Source organism: Ursus arctos, unplaced genomic scaffold (assembly GCF_023065955.2).
Source record: "Ursus arctos isolate Adak ecotype North America unplaced genomic scaffold, UrsArc2.0 scaffold_17, whole genome shotgun sequence".
Lineage (NCBI taxonomy): Eukaryota > Metazoa > Chordata > Mammalia > Carnivora > Ursidae > Ursus > Ursus arctos.
The window spans coordinates 15275046-15283684 of record NW_026622841.1 but is presented as its reverse complement, the minus strand read 5'-3'; the positions used below and the strand labels follow the sequence as shown (position 1 = coordinate 15283684).

Genomic DNA, 8639 nt, shown 5'->3' with positions numbered 1-8639 from the left:
ACCTGAAACCCGACCAATACAGAAGAACTTGAATTCGCTACCTAATTATTTTGAAAATGCTTTAAATTAATCTGTGTGGGAATTCACAAATGTAAAAGTGGCTTCATTGATTATTTTATCACTACTACAGACATTGACAATTGCTATTTTCAACTTTGACCTATTTTTACGTGTGTAAGCATGGAATATAAATAAATCATGACACATAAAAATACAGTTGCGTCATCTCTCTGTTGGTATCAGGTGCTGGTTTATTTTTTTTTCAATTCTCTAATTATATGTATAAACACAACCTATTTGAGTCAGTTGGGAAGTGTTAACATAGAAATATCACCACGTGGCTTCATGGTTTATGTATGTTTAATATCTGTAATTTAGGACAATAATGAATACAGATGAGATTGTTGCTTTGGTCTGGAGATATTCATCTGATAGGAATAGCCATTGGAACTGCAACAGCATAAAATTAAAGTCTCAGACTTAAGAGTCTTAACTGATAGAAGCATAATCGTTGAGAGTTTAGAATACAGATTATCTGGTTTGCTTTTTGAATATTTGTAGATATCAACTATTGTGGGAAAAGGTATTATTTGAATGGTAACCTTGTGTAAAAGTGTTTTTTTACTATTTTACATAATGCAGGCCATATGTTCATGGGATTTTAAGAGATGGCAACCTGAAAAACCAGGTGAAGAATGCAAGGGTTTAACCTGACTCTATATAAGAAATAGGAAAAAAATCTAGCTGTGGGCTACCTAGTCTTTCAGAGTCCTGTAATACCAAGTATTTATAGGTAAACCACTAGTTTCTAAATAAAATGGTTATTACACACATACAAATATATTTTATATGTATGCATATGATATTATATATATATATATATTTCTTACCAGCTGATGCTTTGAATCCCCGACATACCTATGTCTATCTTCAGTATGTATATGTAAATGTATTCACATATTATATGTATATGTACATATTATCTGCATGTTCTACTATACAAATATGTTTTCTTTTAATGTTTTTTTATTATATTATGTTAGTCACCATACAGTACATCCCTGGTTACAAATATGTTTTTAAAAACACATACAAATATAGATATTTAAAAAGTATGAGATAAAAATAAAAACCCTAATATTTAACTTCTTTTTCATTCATTTTTGGTGTAACATCATTTTCCTGCTAAAATTTTATCAATGGTGTTCTAGTGGCTTACTTTTTAAATGTTTTGCTCCTAGTGTTATCCTCGTACTACCATGGGCTATTAGCTGAAGGCAGAATATAGAGTCAGTGTGAGGCTTATCATTAGTTACAATGGATGCAAATTCATACTTTCAATAGCTTTCTTGATAATTTCAGTTAGGAGATCTTATCTGGTCTCATTAGATCATTATTATTTTTATTCTCAAATGGAAGTAATACCTTATTTTAGTTGTAGGAAAAGGGTCAGTTCTGACATGTTTTGTTATTCTCATGTACTTTAATGGTAAGTATTATAGGTCACCTGTGGTTTCCTTTAGGCATAATTTAAAGGGTTATTTGAGTTCAAATAGTTGAAATAATATATTCTATAAAAACTCTTAACCAGAAGCCCACCTTCTAATACTCTGATGACCTCCAGTGCCCCCTTCTGGGAGAACTGTCACTCTGCCCTTAGGTTTCTCTGTTCTTGATGTTTGCCCTAAGACATGTCAATCCATATAGTAAATGCTAATACATATGTTACATTCCTTTTTTTTTAAGAGAAGCATTTTTAATAAAGTTGAAATATTGTAGTCCCCTACCAGCTGAACTCATAATAGACATTAGAGTCTTGTATGCCGTCTCAAACAGTAAAAGACAAGAGTTGGAGCACAAGAAAGAGTGAGAGTGCCACGTTTTCAGGCACTAGTGGTCAGGGGAGAGTGCGAACCCACTCCCCCACTACCACAAATTATGCATTTGAGTTTCCCACATTTGGGGAAATTGCAGGGGTCAGCACATCCGGAGTGCAATGGATAAGCCTTGCCCTGGGAATAGCACCTTTGTGATCAAGTAAATGCTCCATTCTCTCCTAATTTTAGATGAATATACTAATAAAGTACAAGTTTTCCCTCCACCCCCCTGGATCATCGTGGCAAATTCTGGTGTGAACATGTCTGTTGCCACTTTGGAGACCCCAGGTAAATACACAATGGCAAGTAAAGTAGCTCTCCAGAAAAAGACAGCTATCTGGACTGCCTCTGTGCAAAAGGCATCTTTAATCTATAATTTTTTCTTTTCTAAATAGAGGCACACTTAAAACATTTGTGACCTAGAGAGTCTCATCCAGAGTAAGCATAGTACATTGAACACATAGATTGAGCAGTGCTGGGTGAATAGCTCTATAATGCAGAGGAGGGCAAGAGCAGGTTAATGATGGCTCAGCTGGTTTTACAGTTGTATACTCCGTGCTTTTCTATTGTGTAGAGTTCTACTACTCTGTTTAGTTCAATTCTCCATTCTATTTGGATTTCCCAAATATTTATTGGATTATTGGATTCCAAAGGCACATGAAATCTGATCTAACACCTATTCAAGGCATAAATCCTCTCAACAAATGTCTTAGAAATGGAAGTCCAGTTTCTGGGTTTTCTCCTCTAACATGGGCTGCCTATTCTCACCATGAGCCAGGTGTAGTGGCTGCCTCTCATAATGGCTCCTAATCTTTTTAAGGTCAAATATTCACAGGTCTTCAGTTGTAATAAACACAACAAAGAATTGTCAATACACTGCTGAATTCCTTCTAGCATCCTATGATCTACTTTGCCATTTTTTTCTAAAATTTGAAATATATGTGAAATAAGTATTAAACAATGATCAAAAATACTCCATGTGTTTTGGTGTGGCATAAAGCGATTCTGTGAGGCCCTTTGATTTGACCCTTATACCACTATTAATGTAGACTAGAAGTTCAATTGCTTTTTGCAGCAGATAGACTATGATGATTGCACATAATGCATTCATCCACCCAACAGGCCTACTGTCCCTATTTTAAGAACTTTCGTAAGCATTTCTGCTAAAAGACATCCTTCATCATTTATTTGAGCATCTGACCTTTGAAAACAAAGGAATCCCAGGGTTTTTTTTCTTGTTTGTTTGTGTTTCTAACCATCACTCTATCAGTGTGTTTTTTTGCAGAGACAATGAATTATCCATCATTGTATTTGCCAGGGTATGTGATGTAAATTTTGTATATTAGGTATTTAACTTGTTTGGATTCGGTGGCCAAAGTAATACAAAATTATGTTGCAGCGGCACTATCCTTTTATAACTTGAAATGAGGTAAGCCTGGGCATGCATTACTGATGAAAGAAAGGAAATGTTAAAGGACAGAGAGCATGGGAAGAAATCATCACAGTGCCAGCACAGAAAGGTAAAGAATTTAAGCCCCAAGCTCTAGGGAGAAATCCAATGATGAGCAGCTAGTTTTAATAGCCTGGCATGTTCTGACATTTTGGTTGGGAAGGACTAGTCTACATGGTCCTTAGATAGAAATTATTGAATATTAGGGTTAATATTAGCATCTCTAGCTTTAAGATTAGCTGTGCAGGTATCGCTAATTTTGATTACAATTACCATCAGAAGAATTACTCTCCCGCTCTCTAGCCCCGGCATACGCAGGTAAATCTACATCTTCCTTCCTTGGTATCTGCCAAGCCTATGGCACTCCATGAACCTGGTGATAACACGGGCTTTGTTAGCTGTTTGCATCTTACAGTGACTGAAGTTATTTGATCATTTTCTGAAGCAGTCTTTAATCTATGAATCTCTAATTGTCCTTGGGAGTGGCTTAGAGAAGGCATGTGTAATGGGACTTTGTGGTTTCTATAAGGCAAACCTTGTGGTATTAATCATTCTGCCTGGGGTCATCCTGTCTTTTAGAAACCTCCAGACTGGTTAGGAACTCTGGATGATTTCTTCTTGACTGTGTTTCAGAAAGAGGCTTGATGCTTTAAAACAATAGAAACAGACAAACCTCATCAGGAACAGGGATATAAATCTTACCCAAATGCTTCTAATAAACTAAAAAATATGGTAACAGAAAGAGTAACATTGCTCTACTTAAAGGGATGGCTTTCAGAAAGATAAACGTAGCTTTACCTCCACCTGTGTGTGAAGCTAGGACTCACTGGGTGGCAGCAGGATTGTGGATATTCGAGGGCCAAATAGGCTGGATTTGCTGTAGAAAGATCAGAATCCAATAATGCAAAGGGGGAATAAATCAGGGATTCCGTCTATCAGATCACAACATAGGTCAATTGCGGCCTTCTTGATAATCCATCTTTCTGTCATTTCTGATATTGAGAGAGCATTGGTTTGCTGCTACTGGGAAATCTGCCTCCTGGCCTAGAACCTCAAAAATTTGCCAGTCTTTTGTTTTGAGGCAATTTTAATACTCCAGATTTGGTCAGTAAAGACCATTCCTTAATTTCCTTGTTTTAATTCCACATTTGTTAAATGTTTACTGTTAAGCTAGCTGTGTTAAGTACAATTTTTTTTTTTTGAAGTAAGCTCAATGCCCAGCATGGGGCTTGAACTCAGGACCCTGAGACACGACCCCAAGATCAAGAGTTACATGCTCTGCTGACTGAGCCAGCCAGGTGCTCACGTACAGTTTAAATACAAGCTGAAGTCACATGGTAGGACCCATACATTTCCTTCAAGGCTAAGCTTTAGTCTCCATCCCATCTCATGATTTTGGCTCCACTTGCCCAATTATATTATGGTCCTTACTGTTAACACCATCATTCTCAAAAGGGTTGTCTTTGTTGAACTCTTACCTTATTCTCGCATAGTTCCAACACTTATCCATGGGGTACAAATCAGTCTTGTCATTATTATCATTTATCACCATTAGTATATCTATCTGAAGCTATTTAGGCCCAGGAGTATTACCTCACTTGTCCAACCTCAGATAGCCAAGAATGAACTGAATCTCTCTAGGGCCCATGCTCTGTGCCAATGTATCTATGAAGTGTTCATAGGGGTTTGCTGGGGAAAAAAACCATGGCTACAGATATATTTCCTTCAAAAACGTATTTTAAAAATTAAGTTGTCTTGATTGTTATTGTAGCACTATGATTATCCTTGCACCTTTAGGAGATGGCAGGACTCAGTCCCTACCACACCCCCAAATCCAGGTAAGTGTTTTGGGAGATCAATTCAAGTATGAATGAATGATGCGAGGTTTGAAGTTGAGAACAGATGCAGAGACTGTGTTGATTGTATAACATTCGAGACGACATATTCCTACATTTGATAATACTAGTCAATGTTATGTGTATTGTCTTATAAATTAGCATTTGTTTTTTCATTAAGCTTTTCCCCCTGTCAACTCTTACGAACTCTTTTTGGATTAGCATAGTGAAATTTTTACCATGAAGTCAAACTACTTCAGGAAACTTTCGTCTATGATGTATATTCTCACACCTGATTATTCATCAATCAACATTCATTTTTTAAGAAGCTAATATGTATTTATAGTTACACATAATGTTCAGAGGGTGAAAATTTCCTGTTTTGCTGGGAGCTGCAGAAATTGTTCTCCACTTGTCTTTTACCTATATAGTTTTCTTCCCTCTGTGAGTGCAGAAATGGTATCTTCTATTGATTTATATTCCCTTGCAATGGAGAGCACAGTTTTGGGAATATAGTGAACATAGAACAGTATATTACTCTTAACAAAGAGCTAAAATAAACAGAAATCAGTGTATTAACTTTTTAATTTTTCAGGCATTTGTTCAGCATGACTACGAAAATGAGTTTCAGCCACATCGAAGTATTTTAATTAAGTCTGTTTCTTCACTCCAGCCAGGTTGATAGTTCTTCCTAAATTGACTGATTCCAGTTCATAATGTGTAGCCACACTTGGTGGCATTTTAATTTAGAATTATTTTCTAGAATTTGAATGGTGTCTCACTAAGACTTATATCCCAACTGCTTATTGCTTTTTTACTGTTATCATGTCCCCCTCCCCAGCAGATAATGGGGATCTTAAAACTAAACTATCTGCAGTTTGCTTTTTGCATTGTTCATTATGTCTTACAAGTCATTTGCAGTACTGATGAATTTGATAGAATGTTTTTCACTTTCTTGCAAATGATAGATGACAGCTTAATGATCCCTCCTTAAGGTCTCAGCATGCCGCACTGTAGCGATAAAAAAGAATGGCAGTGAGAGTGAACATTTGAGGGTGAGAGGGAACAGAGCTGGTTTCTAAAATAGTTCCATGTGAGGCATTGGAATTGTTTTTCAACCGAACTCCCCAACATGGAGACCATAAAAACAGGAGTTTTCGAATTAAAAAGAAAAGAGTTTCAATGAGACAACTTTTAAGGTTGATTTGGTTTAAGTATGTCTGTTGGATCTAAAGAATGAAGAGCGGTCATCACCAAAGCCACTTTAATTTGATGGAATAAGCACACAAAGATTTCCCAGAAGGATGCTGGTTAGTACATACATTCAAAGGGGGAATTGGTCAAGCCCCAAAAGGGGCAAGGCCAACCAGAAGTGTCTCCAGCACCATCATGGTTTGCCACGTCTCCTTTCTGTGTGTCTTTCTGAAAGGATTTGGTTCTTTTAAGCAACTTTTTCCGGATGGCGATGGAAATGCCCAGGAGCAGGCTCATTAGCTTACAACTCCGGGATCAGAGAGGATAGGACTATCTTTCCCCAGCTCCGAGTCAAAAACTCCTGGGAAGAAATTCCCCTTGGCTTGGCCGAGGTCATGTGACCTTCCTTTATCAGGCAATCTTAGAGGACTGGGGCGCTTGTGCTGGATTGCCTGCTTACTACTCTATGATCTTGGCAAGGTTACTTAACTACTCTGCACCTCAATTTCCTTATCTGTAAAATGGGGATAATTAATAAGCTTTTAAAATGAGGTGAGTATTACCTATAGGCCAGGGCAAGAGAGGCTCTTGGTTGGGTCCCACATTGAAAAGGGCTGTTATGGACTGAATCTTGTTCTTTTCCTATTCATATGTAGAAGCCCTAACCCTGTTTTCAGAATGTGACTGGAGATAGGGTCTTTCAAGATGTGTTTAAGTTAAAACAACCATTAGAATGGCCCCAAATCCAGCTGATTGGTGTCCTTTTAAAAGGAGGAAATCTGGACACACAGAGAGATAGCAGGGGTGCTAGTGCACAGAGGAAAGACCATGCCTCTGCCCTGACCAGACAGAATGGCTGCTTTTACTTAGCACTGGATGCCCCAAAGGGGGTGGCTCAGCAGCCTGGGTTCCCCAGATGACAGTGCTACCTCTCCCTATCCTTCTGCTACAGTGATAGGGTTACGAGAGACTCTTAGAATGGTCTGGAAATCCCAAATGGGAAATGTGAGATACAAGAGAGGAGAATCTGTGCATCTCTGTTCCCTGGGGACCTGTTCAGTCCCCTAATTTGGGTTTGAGTGTATCCTTTCACCTTGGACAGAGGCTTTATTTATAACCTTAAAATTAGGTGTAAAAAATGTAGCCTCTATTTTTACAATTGCCCCAAAATGTTAGGGATAATATGAGTTGATACATATTAATACATGCTAGTGCGTGGCCCATAATAGCGTTCAAGAATTTTTATTACTGTTGAATCATTGTGGTATCTGGACCAGGGTTGGAGGTCTGTGGTTGTCACATCTTCAATCATCTGTTCTTCTCTATAGCACAGGTGTTGGTGGTTGTGATTGCAATCTTCATCCGAACTGTATGGATTATAGAGTAACATTCTACAGGAATGTGAAAAATCCTGTTAGAAAAAGAATAGGTTACCAATTGCAGAAAGTTCCCTTGTTTCCTCAAAATTGTCCTCCCACGTTTACATATTTTATTATTTTTAAATAATAATTTATATATTTATATATTTTCTATCTTTGTTGTATGGAAATGATATTATCTTTGTTATAGTCCCATTTCACATGGAATTATTAATAATAAGCACCCTAAGGTCATGCATAGCCTCAAAACTTATGCTATATTATAAAGGTTGTACTTGAAACCAAAATGTGGAGATGTGAGGGAGGGTAAGGTAAAATAGATCCAACTTACTGTAATTCTACTCCTTCATTTTCACAAAGCAATGTTAAGTGTTTTTTAAATGGAGAAAAATGTTTCGTAATCTAGGTTAAGTTCTCTGAAGTATCTTCACCACCTTAAACTTCTACGGAAGCAAATAAAAAGAGAAACAGCGTTACGGAAAACAGAACAAAGCTATTCTTCCTAATAAAAAGAGCAGGAACATAGAGAATTTTTGTGTCATTCACATTACATTCACCTCTGTCCTGCCTTGCTGGCTGTTGCTGGCTGATCACGGAGGTGTGTGTCAGGTGGGGTGGGGGAAGGGCTGGATGACATTTAAATCCAGTCTGCAGTCTAAAAATAGATAATAAAACTATAGATTGGCTTTGGTAATTTGTAAGAAGCATTTTATTCTAGGTCGAAAGGAAATATTTCTTATTATCATCCTTGTCAAAATTGCCCTGCAAGAAACATCTTTCATACTTTAACCCGACATTTTATTTTTTAAGAGTATTTTGAAACTGACTCAACTTCAAGCAGTATAGTTTCAAACTGATGACCTGTAAGAACTGGCACGTTCAGTGACATTTGTTCTTTCATCTT

At 37.3% G+C, this 8639-nt stretch overlaps 1 non-coding gene across 1 annotated transcript; it reads right to left on the bottom strand.

The window, feature by feature from the left end:
• Positions 1 to 1898: 1898 nt before the first annotated feature.
• On the bottom strand, positions 1899 to 2064 carry LOC113253573 (U1 spliceosomal RNA). Its single transcript, XR_003315467.1, has one exon. It is a non-coding gene; the product is annotated as a U1 spliceosomal RNA (small nuclear RNA).
• Between the last annotated feature and the right edge of the window lie 6575 nt (positions 2065 to 8639).